The sequence below is a fragment of the Tursiops truncatus genome, chromosome 13, assembly GCF_011762595.2.
Source record: "Tursiops truncatus isolate mTurTru1 chromosome 13, mTurTru1.mat.Y, whole genome shotgun sequence".
Lineage (NCBI taxonomy): Eukaryota > Metazoa > Chordata > Mammalia > Artiodactyla > Delphinidae > Tursiops > Tursiops truncatus.
Genome location: NC_047046.1, coordinates 10,034,694 through 10,049,642, shown reverse-complemented (window position 1 = coordinate 10,049,642; position 14,949 = coordinate 10,034,694). Strand labels below are relative to the sequence as shown.

General features: G+C 44.1%; 1 protein-coding gene across 9 annotated transcripts in view; it reads left to right on the top strand.

Annotated features, from left to right (window-relative positions):
• Positions 1–14,949, top strand: part of CCDC60 (coiled-coil domain containing 60) — a 192,352-nt gene that overhangs the window by 55,514 nt on the left and 121,889 nt on the right. Inside the window, exon 1 of one of the 9 annotated variants that reach the window (XM_073790095.1) lies at positions 9,834–9,896. The exons of 7 other annotated variants lie outside the window; for them this stretch is intronic. The gene's annotated coding sequence lies outside the window, so the exon portion shown is untranslated. Of the gene's footprint in view, positions 1–9,833; positions 9,897–11,526; positions 11,656–14,949 lie in introns of those variants that run through there. One more of the 9 variants, XM_073790096.1, reaches the window with a different exon arrangement.

Below are 14,949 nucleotides of genomic sequence, written 5' to 3'. Positions count from 1 at the left end.
CATCAATTAAGAAAGTCCCAGATTGTTTTTCTATTTACCTATTTTGCAAACAACTCACTAGTTTGTTTACTTAATGATCATCATTGGGTCTGTTTCCTTGACTATGTGACCTTGATCTGTCACTCTCCCTCTCTCCATGCCTCGGGTTTTTTGTTTTATTTTTTTTTAACCTATAAAATAGGCATTTATTTCTTATGGCTTTTACCCAAAGGTAACAAGTGGCAGAGCTGGGATTTGAATCCAGGTCTCTCTGATTCTAAAATCTGTGCTTTTCAATACTACAATCTACTGTCTCCTGTGGTAGCTCAGTTACGGAATTATCTTGTTTGCAATCCGGTCATTCCCCAGGCCAATTCACATCCTGAAATGGGCCCATGCTTTTTCTTTGCCAGTGGGTGAGACTGATATACATGGTAAAAGCAGTGACTAGACCCTAAAGAGAAATTAAATGAGTTTATATAATGCAAATCGTCGATTGTTTCCTATGGAGAGTTTACTCCTCTATGGCTATATCTTAGTTAGCTATGCTGTGTAACAAGTGACCCTAAAACAAACATTATCTCACAGTTTCCGCAGCTTACCTAGAGGCCTCTGGCCCTGGAGGCCACAGTCAAGATGCCACGTTGGCCTGGAGTCATCTCAAAGCTCAGCTTGGGGAGGGCTCACTTACAAGCTCACCCACGACGCTGTTGGCAGGTAGCAGGTGGCCGCTGGCTGTAGACTAGACGTGTCAGTTCCCTGCTGAGTGGGCCTCTCCCACAGAGCAGCTCACAGTCTGGAAGCTGACTTTTCCCAGAGCAGGAGAGAATGCCCGAGACAGAAGCCATATTCTGTTCATTAGAAGTGAGTCACTGGGTCCAGCGTACCCTCCAGCAGAAGAGATTAGACAAGGGTGGAAATGCAAGGAGGCTCACTGGAAGCTGCCCACCACACATACTGGTGAAGGGAAAAGGCAGAACCTAGACCGTGATCGTCAACAAGCCGGGTGCCCTGGGATCTCCAGGAGAAATAAAACTTGTCTTCTCTGATGGGGCTTCTCAGTCTCAGCACTCTTGACGATTTGGGTCAGATACAGCTTTATGGGAGAAGGTTGTCCTGCACATTGTAGGATCTAGCAGCATCCTGGGCATCTACCCACCAGATGCACCCCCCCAAGTTATGACAACCAGGAGGAGCTTCAGTGACACTTCGGGAAAATTTCTGGGTCTCTCCTGAAGGTCAACCTTCAGTGGAAATGAAGGGGAGGCATTGCACTTCCAGGTCATCAGTAAGCCCTTAACGAATGAACGATAGTCATTATGATCACCAAGATGTGCTCCAGCTCTCACGCCAGCAAATAACTAGGAAAAGAGAAAAGATACGATTTGAGATTTTGTAAGCATAGAAGGCAGGGGGTTGACCCAATATCCATTTTCTTAGAAAGGCGGGGCACTGGGGGGGGGGGCGGGCGTCCTCTCTGCCTTTAGGTCCTTTGCACAGGGGAGCCCGGTGATGGACTCAATTCTCCAGCCCTAATGTGTGTGACTCCCAGCTTTCCAACCTTCTCAAACATGGCTGGAGAGAGAATGACAAGAATTAGGCACTATGGCACCGTTATCACACCGATGACGTGCGGTTTGGAGCTGCTGCTCTTGTTTCTTTCAAGGTGGGATTTTTTGTTTTGTTTCCGAAAATAATCTATGGCCACAACGTAAGCCATGAAGAAGTGCAGGCTTCGTTCTTCTAGACCAGGGCTCAGTGAGCCAGGTAGTAAATATTTCAGTCTTTGCAAGCCATACAGTCTCTGTTGCCACTAGTCAGTCCTGCCCTTGGAGCTCAAAAGCAGCCACAGACAATCTGTAAGCAACTGGGTAATGGTTGTGTGCAAGTAAAACTTTATTCACGCAGACAGGCAGGCTTCTCTGCATCGTCTTCTTGGTACTCTTGCCTCTTTGCCAGTTTTCCTTTTGTGTCAGTCCTTAATTCTCTAATCTTATTCTCCTCTCTCTTCCCCTCTCCTTCCTTCCCCTCTCCTCTCTCCCTCTCTCTCCCCATCCATCCCTTTTGTGACCTTTTCCTCCTCCCTCCGTCCCTTCTCTTTCTCTCTCTCTCTCTCTCTCTCTCTCTCTCTCTCTCTCAATTTCTCTCTCTTCCCCCAGCCTTCCTCTCTGACACTTAATTCAACACCTCCGACCTTAATCTCCAATTCCATCCCCTTCACCAAGCTCCAATCCACATCCATGTATCAGACAACTGCCTCTCAGCCCCACTCATGCTCCCGGACCCAGCTCCAAAGACTCAAGAGCTGGGCGTCATCTTCGCTTATAGCCTCGTCGCGCACTCACAGCCCTCTGAAACCCTCCCAGATGTATTTGTTCTTTGGGGGGAGATCAGGGTGCAAACAGTACTGCTATTTGTGTGAAAAGGGAATGCTTGTGGTGGAAAAAGAAGTGTGTGTGTGTGTGTTTATTGAAGTATATAATATCTCTCTGGAAGGATACACAAGAACTTGGTAACACTTAGTCACCTCCAGGGAGGGAAATGAATAGCTTGAGGACAAGGTAGAAATAATACTTTTTAACTATACACGCTCTTATATGTTTTAAAACCATTTGAAAATATTTCCTATTCCATCCCCCCCCCAAAAAAAACCCACTAAAAAACTGAACTGAAATGAAGTAAAACTCAATGCTTCACTTTCAGTTCATAGTGAGGACCCTCATCTCTAAGCTTATTTTGCTGAAGTGGCTTCTCATGGTTTCTCAGCAGCATTAAAGCTTTAGACATCTTTCCTCCTGCTTGGGGATGTCAAGAGAACCTTCATCGCCGTCACACTCTACATTTCAATTCCTCATGGTAACTTCCGTTTGAAAAACTGTTCCCGCCACTTTCTGTGTTCAGCTCAGTCTGAAACTGGAGCAGTAACCCCCCAGCCCCACTGGAGGGTAGTTGAATTGCCTGTTTGATTCGTGTCTCCCCCACTAGACCACGAGCTCCTTGAGGGCAGGGATGGTGTCTTGTTCAGCCTCATATCCCCAGCCAGTATCTAACTCCCAGTAGGTATTTAAGAAATATCCGGGCTACACCTGCCCCGCACCCAGCCTCGTAATGTGGCTCATGTAACTTGGTATTGAACAGCACCCTGCGGACAGGATCGTAGAATTCATACCGCAGCAGCCCTGGTCACATGAAGCCTCATCCCGATGTGAGTTCAGGCCTCAGCCAGCTCTTCTGCATCTGGGCTCTTTTCTCTGAACCACTGGCTTAAACTCAGCTCAGCTTCTGCTTCTTACATGGAAAATGAGGTTAGCAGTTATTGAGCAATGTGGGGCTGGGTTTCCTTGACCTCCAGGGGCTTCGCTCGGATTTTGCTAAGATGTTGACTTGGTCCTCTTCCAGGGAAGGAGAAAAGAGCTGAAGCTACGTGGGGACTTAACCCCTTAGCCCAACCCACAGACTCTTTCCACCCGGATATTGACAATATGAAAGGAGATTTTCTTGGGTCGCCACTTGTTTCTTTTCTCCAGGATGAATTGACTAATTTGTCTCATTTTCAAGAAAGGGAGAAAACTGTGGTGTGATCAGCAATAAAGAGCACCCTGTGATCAACTAGAGTGGCCTCTTCTTCCTCCTGTAGCCGAAATCCAGCCTCTGTACTGAATTGAATCTCAGAGGCAGAGTTTGGGGTGAAGTAGAAAAGAATAGCTTTATTACTTTGCCAGGCAAAGGAGGCCACAGCAGGCTAATGCCCTCGAGACTGTGTGTCCTGACCTGGAGGGGGCAGTGAGGAGTTTTATAGCAGTGGTTCAAAGAGGAGGGTGTGATCAGCTCGTGGACATTCTTCTGATTGGTTGATGATGAGGTAACTGGGAGTCAGCATCATCAACCTTCTGATTCCAACTGGTCTACCTGCTTGTGGGCAGCAAGCAGTTAACTTCTTCCACCCAGTGGGGCTTTCAGTACCTGTAAAACAGCTCAAAGATATCGTTATGTGTATCCCTTGAGGGGAGCCATGACCCCCTTGGGGCGGCCGGGGCTGTACTATTGTTTCTTGACGGTTCCTCCCTCCCTTCCCTGATTAGCAGCTGTTTGACCCTGCCGTTGGAATTCAAAGGAGGGTCTTGGAGGCTGAATGAAGCCTATTTCCTGTAATCAAGAAACGGGAGACAGAAAGACTTTTATGCCCAGGAACCCCACAGGGTCCTGCAAGGTTTCACTCCTGCTAGCTGGGTGACCTCTGGTACAGGTTATTTAACCAATCTGGGTTTCAGGTTTCTCAACCATAAAATGGGGATAATAATAGTTACAACACTTAGCTTTTGGAGTGGTTGTGAAGATTCAGTGAGAAATGGCACGTAAAGTGCCCGGTATGGGACTGGCAGTCGTGTGTCACGACGCTGCTTTTCCTTCCCGGGACCACGGCTGACATTGCTACCACAGAACTCTTTTCTGATGAGCTTGAACCGCAGGGAGCTACAGGCGGCCACTGCTTCTAATGGGTATATTGAAACCGACGCTCAAGTTGGAGCCCATTTGCTATCTCTAGCCTAGCACATTTCCAGACATCAGGGAGGTTCTGGAAATTTAGGCACTGTTATCATCATTAAATAGAAGCACCTTTGGCAAGGTGGTTGTTACATTCTGGGACCCTTTTCCTGAAGCTCCTTCGGGGCGTTGAGTGACAGCCATCATATGGATTCCCATTGGCTGTTAATGCCCAGCAGCTGGACTGCTGGCCCCTCGTATTTAGTCTTTCAAAAGAGCTGATGAGATTAATGTATTTGATTTAAAAAAAAAAATTTTTTTTTTAAACTAGGTGGATAGCACATTTGCCGCTGGCAGGCCAGCTCAATCCCAGGGCTGATGGGGGCTCATTGACGGTGGCAGCCAGTTTCCATTTCAATCGAGCAAGAGGAGGGAGGCAGAGAAAGGCAGAGATTGAGAGGAACCAGGACTTGATTGCAAGCTATGGCATTTGGCGCCACCTACCGTTATGTCACTGCATCGCTGCCATTGATGACTATCTTGAAGTTGTTAGCCTTAACCTGCCCTTAATGAGTTTACCTGGCAACATTTTCATAATCTCACTCAAATCTTCATGTTTCTTTTATAATTTATGATTTAACTTTGTCAAAATGCCAGATCCTCATGACGTAGTGACAACAATAGTAACATTTCCTCGGCACATTTGGTTTCAAAGACCTATGCACCCAGTGTGCCTCTTAGTCTTCTGGGTGAGGACCCGGCAGGTGCCAGGTGGGCACTGCTCCACCCGGCCCACCTTGGCGCCCGGCTCAGTACCTTGCCAGGTCCCTCAGAGCACATTTCCCATTCCCAGGGTGCTCGTGCGTAACGTGGATTTCACTGGAGGGTTCACGGAAGAGCAGGAGAGGAAGGTTCCGTTGCATCCCATGGAAGAAAACCAATGACACGGTCCTTTAAACTGGTGCTTTTTCCCTGAATATCGGTTGCCTCCTCCCCACACCAAGGCTCCCTCCTCACCCTCTGTAATACATCACTCTGCCTTTATTAACCGGAACGTTCATCTTCTGTGTGTGCTTCTCCAGTATCCATCTTCACACTCGTCTTCCTTCTCAAGGAGACTGGGTGTGTTAGGCAGAATTCTTCAGAGAAACAGAACTCATGGGATGCATTTAGGTATAGATACAGATACAGAGATCTATTGTAAGGAACTAGTTCATGTGCTTATGGAGGCTGACAAGTCCCAAGATCTGCAGTTGGGCAAACTGGAGACTCAGGAGAGCTGGTGGTGTAGTTCCAAAGGCCTAAGGACCAGGAGAGCTGATGGAGTAAGTTCTAGTCCAAAAGCCTCCAAGCTCAAGACACAGGAAGAGCCGATGTTTCAGCTTGAGTCTGAAGGCTGAAAAAAAAACCTGACGTCCCAGCTGGAAGGCAGTCACGCTGAAGAAGCTCCCTCTTGCTGGGGGCGGTCAGCCTTTTATTCTATGTAGGCCTTCAGCTGATTGGATGAGGCCCACCCTCATGAGAGAGGGCAATCTGCTCTACTCAGTCTATCAGGTTAAATGTTAAACTCACCCCAAAGCATCCTCACAGAAACACCCAGGATAATGTTTGGCCAAATACCTGCACAGTCCACGGCCCAGTCTAGTTGACACACAAAATTAACAATTGCACCAGCCTTCTAGTCTTGACTCTGCCAGCTGACCAGCTATGCGACCTTGAATGGTTTCCTCTTTGCTACCATTTCTCTTTCTATAAAATGGGTGGTGCTTTCAGGATCCACTGCAGCTTTCATGCCAAGGCCAGGATCAACGCAGCAGCCCCCAGTCAATGAGCCGTTTCTGCCACACGCTTGGAGTCCCATCAATGGGTCAGCTTCGCTCAGGAGCTCCCCGTTGCATTGGCTGAGACTTCATGAGATGCCTGTTGTGGCCTGAGGCTCTCTCTACCCAATCTTCCTCTCTCCTTCTTTTCTCTTTCTCACCCTCAGTAAGCCTCTTGTACTCCTGTCTCAGTGCTTGCTTCCCAGAGGCCCCAGATGATGCGTATGTTGACATTTTTTAAGAGTTCAGGTCATTTATTTTGCAGAATGATTATACAGCATGGTGACTGTAGTTCATAGTACTGTATTACATATTTGAAAGTTATGACGAGAGTCCATCTTAAAAGTTCTTATCCAAGAAAAATTTCCTGTAACTATGTAAGGTGATGGTGGCAACTAGATTTATTGTGGTGAACATTTTCCAGCGAACTCTACAAATATCAAATCATTATGTTGTACATCTGAACCTTAGTATGTCAGTTATATCTCAAAAATAATAAATACTCCCTAAAGGATGTACCTTGTGTTTATTGCAGAGAGTCTTTAAAGAATTCAGTAGCTCACTTCATATTTTAATTGGAAGGTCTGTGTGTGGATGAGGTCACTAGTTCAGGGTTATCCCTACATAGGTAGGTACCTGCCTAAAACGTTCACTCTCCCCAAAGGAAAGTGTCTATCACCATCATAAAACCACCAAAGCTTAAATATCAGTACGCAAGCTAAGGTCTCTGGACTCATGTGTACGTCTTCCCGTGGACCCTACCCACTCTCTGCCTCTCCGTTCTTTACAGCTTGTCCATAATGAGTCTAAAATTTGCGAATCGTCTTGCCTGTTCCTCAGTGTTCTCCTCTCCAGTGGCCTCCCTTCCCCCGCCTCACCACTTGACAGAGCATGGCCAGCTGACATCTGTATCAGCCCAAGTACGTTTAGCAGGAATTCATTTCCATCTTAATCTGATTCGAGGAAGTAGATCACATTTTAAGAAGTAACAAAGATGGATTTGGAACATTCTTTCATAAAAGACAAGAGAACAGCAGAGATTTCAAAGATTGCCTCTCTGGTCTTGACCTTCAACAAAATCATTCTGATTTTCTGCCGTATAAAATTTTTTATGACAAAATCTAACAAAACTCAGTGGGCAAGCTTTGGAGGTACTATCTGTAAATTAATAGCTAGCAACTGCTCTCCCTTGTTTAGCCCCCGCTAGTCAAAACGGGGGGCAAAATGCAGTAGTGGTTGAGAGCACATGCTTTTCAACAACAGCAGCAGCAGCGAAACCTGATTAAAAACTGGGCAGAGGATCTGAATAGACATTTTTCTAAAGAAGACATACCCTGATGGCCAACAGGTACCTGAAAAGGTGCTCAGCATCTCTAAGCATCAGCGAAATGCAAATCAAAGCCACAATGAGATATCACCTCACACCTGGTAGAATGGTTAGGATCAAAAAGACAAGAATCGGAGAATGTGGAGAAAAGGGAAACCCTGTGCACGGTTGATGGGACTGTAAATTGGTGCAGGGACTCTGGAAAGCAGTACGGAGGTTCCTCAAAAAGTTAAGAGTATGAGACCCCAATATTCCACTTCAATAGCCAAGATATGGGAACAATCTAAGTGGCCGTTGATGGATGCATGAATGAAGAAGATGTGGTGTATATGTATAATGGGATACTACTCAGCCATAAAAAGGATGAAATCTAGCCATTTGCCACAAGGTGGATGGTCCTTAAAGGTACTGTGCTAAGTGAAGTAAGTCAGAGAAAGACAAATACCGTATGATTTCACTCAAATGTGGAATCCAAAAAAACAAAGCAAACAAAAACAAACACATAAAGAGAACAGATTAGTGGTTACCAGAGGGGAAGGTGCTTGGGGAGGTGGGACACAGGTGAAGGGGGTCAACTGTATGGTGATGGGTGGCAGTTAGACTTGCAGTGGTGATCACTTTGTAGGGTACACAGATGTTGAATTATAGTGCTCCTGTACACCTGAAACTTATAAAAGAGAGAGAGACCAAAAAAAAACACCCTAAAATAAGACATATGTTTTGATGTTACTTGAGTTGATTTCAGTTCCAGACTTTGCCACTTAATAGCATGTTGTTTTCTCCTTTCAAAGCCTCAGTTTGCTCCTCTATGGGAAGAATAATAGTGAGGCGAGGACTAAGTAGAATCATGTATTTCAAATGAGAACACACTTAGGATCGTGTATGGCACGTAGGTGAACGATAATGTGATCGTAGACACCATTAGGTCCTCTTCACAGGCCCAAAGTTACCCAACACCGAAGTGACAGAATTAGGACTCCACCCTGGGCCTTTCAGACAACAAAACTCTTTACATTCGTTCCTGTCACCTCCCACTTCTCAGCTGTCAGGTTATACCAAATCACTTCCAAATGCTACTATTTAAACAGTCCCAGTACATGGATATTAGATGTGAGTGTACCTGCCCAAGAACCTTCCCCACCTAAGGCTCCACTGTGAGTCTCTGCTCTCACCTCCCCCTCCAACATTTGTCATCTTTTAACCTGACACATTACCGGATGTCTTGCGGCATTTCTCACAGTCCTGCTCTCAAAGACCCATTTACAGATGAGAGAAAGGACACGTGATGTATGTAGAAGGGACAGGGCAGAGAGTTGACCTGGTTTCCAGGAAACAAAGAATGGAGGCATCACCCACACTCTGCAAAGCAATGGAAGAACCGAAGGCTCTTAAGACCAATGGCGCACCCAAGGAAGCAAAGACAGAATTAAAATCAAGTCTCCCAGGATTGCTTTTATGAAATCCGGCTGGGAGTAGTCACAGACAGTGAAACAAAGGACATCCAAAGAGATGGTGATGGGATTATATTTGGCTTTTATTTTCTCCTAATTTTAAAATCTTTTCCTGATATCCATTAATTAGTTTCATAACCAGATGATAATCTTAAAAGTAGAGTTGTATTGCAGATGTGTTACTTGGGTACGGAGTCACCTTAATCAGTGTCAGTAGGGAGGAAAGATTTAGCATTAGTTTGTTTATCAACGATAAGGGTCTAAAAAGTGTGAGACTTAGAACACACGAGTTTTGATGCAAGAGGAGGTGGTCTCTGAAGATCTGGAATATACAGTACTTCCTGGGGAAAGAAACTGGGAGAAGTAGGAGGGTTCTGCATTTCCTAGAAACATGGATTTTGATAATGATTTTGAGAGAGAGAGAATGATCCTAATTCTGGATATGCATCTAAGCCATGGAGATTAGGATCAAAAGGTAAGGGATTACAAAGTTATCGTCTGCAAAGAGGTCCTTGATTAAAGGGAGAACCAGCTTTATGGTCTAAAAGTAGCTGGTCAGCACCTGGAGCCAAGGCATTTGCATAAGCTATAACATAACCGTTTGTTTCGGGCCCTCATTTCCATTTCCCGGTCCCCACAGGGAGCTGATCCTTGCAAACTACATTTCCCAGGCACCCTTGCCAGCTGGCTTCCCGGTAGGTTCGGCCAATAGGAGGTGGAGCAGGAAATTGGGGTGGCGGTGGGGAGAGGGAGGCGGGGAGAGAGAGAGAGCAGCATATTTCTCCTCTTCTCTCAGTTTCTGGTGGCATCTCCAACTGAGACTACGTGTCTTCCGTGAGTCCAGCTTCTGCCAGGTGGCCGAATTCTAGGGCTTTTGAAGGCTTCCTCTTCCCTTTGTCCTTCCAGCCCTGGAGGGGGTACAGACTTCCTCCTTTTGTTAAATCTCTAGCATGTCTTGCCCTCACTTAACTTGGCTTTCAGCTCTTCTGACACCTTTGTAACTGCGCCCCTATTTCACAGTCCCTCTCTTGAACCATCTTGCATGAGCTCTGACTTCCTGCCTGTACCCCGCCTGATAGAGTGTGTTAAAATATACTTTTTTTTGTGGCGGTACGCGGGCCTCTTACCGTTGTGGCCGCTCCCGTTGCGGAGCACAGGCTCTGGACGCGCAGGCTCAGCGGCCATGGCTCACGGGCCCAGCCGATCCGCGGCATGTGGGATCTTCCCGGACCGGGGCACGAACCTGTGTCCTCTGCATCGGCAGGCGGACTCTCAACCACTGCGCCACCAGGGAAGCCCAAAATAAACTTTTTAAAAAAAAATTTTTATTGGAGTATAGTTGATTTACAATGTTGTGTTAGTTTCAGGTGTATAGCAAAGTGAATCAGTTATACATATAAGTATATCCATTCTTTTTCAGATTCTTTTCTCACATAGGCCATTACAGAGTATTGAGTAGAGTTCCCTGTGCTGTACAGTAGGTCCTTATTATTTATCTATTTTATATATAGGCATGTGTATATATCGGTCCCAGTCTCCCAGTTTATCCTCCCCCTGCTTACCCCCGGTAACTGTAAGCTTGATTTCTATATCTGTAACTCTATTTCTGTTTTGTATATACTTTTATATACAAAATATACTTTTAAATTACATCATTCAGACCAACACTAAAAACTTATATTTTGCTTATGTTGATAGAGTTAGTCAGAATTGCTTTACAAATATGAAAATCACTATTCTTATTATTAGACAGTATAAGTAAATTATTTTAAAATCAGAAAAAAAATAACCAAAATAAAAAATTATTATTTACCTACAATTCAAACCTGAGATAACAATTTGTTATATTTACTTCCAGCTTGTTATATTATTACATATATACCTTGCCATATGTCAATATTTTAAAACATAATTTATATCAGTTGATATACATTTTTTAGGAATGTCTATAAATTTTTATGAATATATATCTTAAAATTTTCTATGATCTAAGTTCTTTATATTTGTGACATGCATTTTCCCTTGAAATTATACTCCTTTCCAAATCAGTGAGTATACATCTACAGCGACATTAAATAGTAGCACCAAGTTCAAATCATCATATACCATTGTCTGGATAGACCACAATTTATTGCCGCAATGCCTGTTGCTGGACATTTAGATGTTTTTCACTGTTACTCACACTGCTGTGGTAGATATCCTCGTGGATAAATCTTTTCATCCTTGCCGCATGATTTCCTTGGACAGAAGCAGATTTGCTAGAGGAAAAGAATATGTATTTTTAAGCCTTGTCATACATAGGGTGAAACTTTCCTTCAGAAAGGTTGTAGAGATAGTGATTCTTGGATGCTTTGTAAACTTTTCATTGTGCCCAGATCAAAGTGTGTTCGTAAATATCCTGACAACCGGCGCTCCCTCATTCAATGCCAGTTATTACCAGTGGCTTATTTCAATTGGCATTAAACAATGGTCACAATGAAGATGGTTTCCTGAGAATTCATTGAAATGCAGCCATAAGTTCAGCACCTGTGGAGTGGATCTTCTCCTGCTAAAGTCTTATGTCAAGTTGAGGACACAATTTGGCTTTGCTGCTGTAAGTTGTTCAGCACCAATCCCAGTCTATACAAACTCACTGTTTTACAATAGTGTGAATCCCTGGTGCACTGGCAACTATCATTAGGTGAGATTTCAGGGGAAATGCTTGAAATTTAGACAGTATCATAGTTGCTTCATGAAGGGGGTGAAACCTGAGACATTTGGGAGAGTGATGGGTACACAACTGACATCAAGCGGCATTTCAGTCATGGATTTTCAAATTACAGCGAGGAAATTTGAGTGTGTTTATTTTGTCTTTGTTCGTAAGTGTTTTCATCACAACATCTCTGAAGAAAGTTGCTTTGGTTCTGAAAGAAGGAATTAATTGGCTGCTCAAAAAAAAAAAAAGAGACATTAAAAAGAGACAACCTTGATTTCAAATGTTTGATCTCAACATGGCCAATCTCATCGCTTTCACTGCAAAATGCACCAGCATAGGGGTCATCTGATCTTAATCCCCAAGAGGGGGAAGAGAACTAGTTGCAATAATTCTTGATCTGTTGCTGCCTTGACACACTCAAGGGAGGAAGCTGTTTCAGAGAGAAATGTTGTGGTTGTAAGGAAAAGGAAAGCCAATTCAAACTGATTGAAATAATAAAGGAAATGTTCGTGAAAAGTCCAGGTTCTACTGAAACTTGTTGAGTTCAACAAGGTACCACGAGACGAGTCGAGACGAGTTTTTCTCTGACTGTCCTCTCCGCCTTCCCCCTTATCTTCTTCAGCTGGAGGGTGGCTCCCTCTTAGGCACAAAATGGCTGCCAGCAACCCTCACAGGTGTCTGCTTCTCTGTTCATAGTCTATGAGGAAAGAGAACTTCTTTGCCTATGGTTCCTTAGATCTAGGAATCGTGCTTTTTAGAAGCCCCTGGCAAAAGTCTGCTTGTATCTCATTAGCCCAGTGACTAGCCATCCCTCAGCCAGTCACTGTGATGAGAGGTGGGCTCTGCTGTTTGGCTTCAGCCATTTAGGACCACCCTGTTGCTGATACCATAAGTATTTTCTGAGGGGCAGGAAGTCTAACCAGGGAACCAACCAGTATCAAGAGGGAGGGGGAAGGGATACTGGGAGCGTGAGAAAAGCCAGTGTCCATTATGCAGAAGTTTTAAAAAGTACTCCCAGAGATCCTTATATGCCTCCTTGGAGGACTGTCTCTCCACCCACTTCACCATCCCTCAGGATGAAAACTGATAGATTTGCCATCAATTTTCAGCCAGGGGATTGAAACACCCTGGTGTATTGGGATAAGCTTGATAATATTACCTGCAAGTCATTCCTAGTGATAGCTAAGGAGATAAAGTTTATAAATGATTTTATTGTTTCATGTCTAGCTGAGCTTATTCAAGGCTATCCCAGGTGCTTTTCTGGTATTCCGTATGCTTTATTTAGTGAACAAGACGGGATACTCTGGGATCTTGCCGTAGATTCTCCACCTCTAACCCGAGCTGCTTGGTACAGGATACGTACTGGGTGACCCAGGAGAAAAGTGGCTGAGAATCAGGCAGGCTAGTAACAGTCCCTTCCCTGCACCCCAGACCCCACTCTCTATCCTCACCACCCCACTACAGACATCATTCAATTTTTAAAAAAAAATTTATGGGAGTAGAGTTGATTTACCATGTTGTGTTAGCTTCTGCCTTATAGCAAAGTGAATCAGTTATGCATACACATATATCCACTCTTTTTTAGATTTTCTTCCAATATAAGCCATTACAGAGTATTGAGTAGAGTTCCCTGTGCTACACAGTAGGCTCTTATTGTTTATCTGTTTTATATATAGTAGTCTGTATATGTCAGTCCCAAACTCCCAGTTTATCCCTTCTCCCACCCCCACCTTTCCCCTGGTAACCATAAGTTTGTGTTCTACATCCGTGGCTCTATTTCTGTTTTGTAAATAAGTTCATTCGTACCATTTTTCTTAGATTCCACATATAAGCGATAGCTATGATAATTGTCTTTCTCTGTCTGACTTACCACACTCAGTATGACAATCTCCAGATCCATCCAGACATCATTCAGCTTTGATCCAGCTACATCCCCTGCCTTCCACAGTCCACTCAAAAGGCCCCACAGCCCCATTTCATTTTCAGAGAAAGTGGGTGATGATGGCTGCTGAGAAAACACCACACCTCCTCCCACACGTCCGCATTACTATGATTCCTGTTAGTGAGTAGCTGAACTGTCCTCACTGTGCCGTGAGAACACACGCTCAGTACAGTGCCACCGATCGGCCATGGTCGAATTTCACTTGCCACTTATTTTTTAAAAATCTTTTCTTTTTGTTTATTACATAACTGATTCATATTTACTGCAGAGCAATGGGAAAGTCACGTAAGCTAAGAAAAAGTAATAAAATCTGCTATAATCCCACCCCCGTAGAGAATCACTGCATGGTGGGGGGGGAGCTTATCATATCTTTTGATATGTATATATTCAAACAGATCATTTTTCAAAACCAAAGAATCATGCAATACCTATTACTTTGTGACATGTCTTCTCCCTCAGAGAACTCCTCCAGCACCTCTAGGCTTAGATCATTATATTGTCGTTGCATTTAATTGCTGCATAGTATTCTGTCGTTTTGAGGCACCCTGATTATTGAACCTGTCTTCTCTTGTGAAGTTGTGATTTCCAAGCGTTTGCTCTCACAAGCAGCATCTTAGCAGTTTTGTTGATATGAACCTCTGTGCCCGTGCGGTGACGTTCCCATAGGATGCTTGACAGAAGAAGCATCATTAGACCAAGGGCAAGCCTGCTTTTGCAACAGTTAGTATGCATTGAGGAGGTGCCCTTCAGAAAAGTCATTACAATGTGTTCTCCCACAGTTTCATTTGAGAGCATCCATTTTCCCATAATTTCTTGTCATTTCCTTTCATTTAAAAAAAAAACAATATTGCAGGAATTAATTTCACGACACGATAATCCAGATAATAGTCTTGCTATTGTTCACCAAATTGGTAGCTGAGAAAAGTGACTTTTATATTCCAGTATAGTTAATTTAACTCTCTTCTTTATATTGACCTGATAGCCACCTCTGAGTAATAAATTTAAGTCTTGTGAGGTTTCCCTGATGGCTAAGAAAGGCAAATGAATGGAGAAGAGGGAAAGAAGAACCCATGAACAATTACCTGGATAATTCACTCCTAAAATCCAGCTAGGGGAGCAGTGAGGGCGGGGGAAAAGTACATTTGCATCTTTATATTGACGGAATTCAAGCTCTCTAAATCAGCTACCTGTGCCACTTTACAACAATGATTATCAACATTTAATTTTTTGCTTTACTTTGAGTCTAATGC